Raw genomic sequence first — 1,282 nt, forward strand, 5'->3', positions numbered from 1 at the left:
ACTAGATCCGATCAAGTTAAAGCGTTTTAAGTAAATAAACTGTCCACTAGGTGGTAGTCTTGGACAAGTTTAACGAGTTATTGTTCAATGCACCAGTACAGTGAGACGCCTTTCTTACGAGCTCATTTACCAACAATGAAGTAGTCAATATATAGTACTAGAAAATAAAGTAGAACAAAAATACACGAGAAATAGAAATAAGAACACAAGAAAGTAAGTAAGCTATATATAGGGTCAGTACCATATTAACACTGTGCAGGGATACTGGAGTGATGGAGGTAGATATGTATAGGGGTAAGGTGACTATATACAGGGTCAGTACCATATTAACATTGTGCAGGGATACTGGAGTGATGGAGGTAGATATGTATAGGGGTAAGGTGACTATATACAGGGTCAGTACCATATTAACAATGTACAGGGATACTGGAGTGATGGAGGTAGATATGTATAGGGGTAAGGTGACTATATACAGGGTCAGTACCATATTAACAATGTACAGGGATACTGGAGTGATGGAGGTAGATATGTATAGGGGTAAGGTGACTATATACAGGGTCAGTACCATATTAACAATGTACAGGGATACTGGAGTGATGGAGGTAGATATGTACAGGGGTAAGGTGACTATATACAGGGTCAGTACCATATTAACAATGTACAGGGATACTGGAGTGATGGAGGTAGATATGTATAGGGGGAAGGTGACTATATACAGGGTCAGTTCCAGTACAATATTAACACTGTGCAGGGATACTGGAGTGATGGAGGTAGATATGTATAGGGGTAAGGTGACTATATACAGGGTCAGTACCATATTAACACTGTGCAGGGATACTGGAGTGATGGAGGTAGATATGTATAGGGGTAAGGTGACTATATACAGGGTCAGTACCATATTAATAATGTACAGGGATACTGGAGTGATAGAGGTAGATATGTATAGGGGTAAGGTGACTATATACAGGGTCAGTACCATATTAACAATGTACAGGGATACTGGAGTGATAGAGGTAGATATGTATAGGGGTAAGGTGACTATATACAGGGTCAGTACCATATTAATAATGTACAGGGATACTGGAGTGATAGAGGTAGAATATAGACATTTACATTTAAGTCATTTAGCAGACGCTCTTATCCAGAACGACTTACAAATACATACATTCATACTTTTTTTTTTGTACTGGCCCCCCGTGGGAATCGAACCCACAACCCTGGCGTTGCAAGCACCATGCTCTACCAACTGAGCCACACGGGACCATGTAGTCATTTTGTTAGC

This window comes from Salvelinus fontinalis, chromosome 2 (assembly GCF_029448725.1).
Source record: "Salvelinus fontinalis isolate EN_2023a chromosome 2, ASM2944872v1, whole genome shotgun sequence".
NCBI classification, from domain to species: domain Eukaryota; kingdom Metazoa; phylum Chordata; class Actinopteri; order Salmoniformes; family Salmonidae; genus Salvelinus; species Salvelinus fontinalis.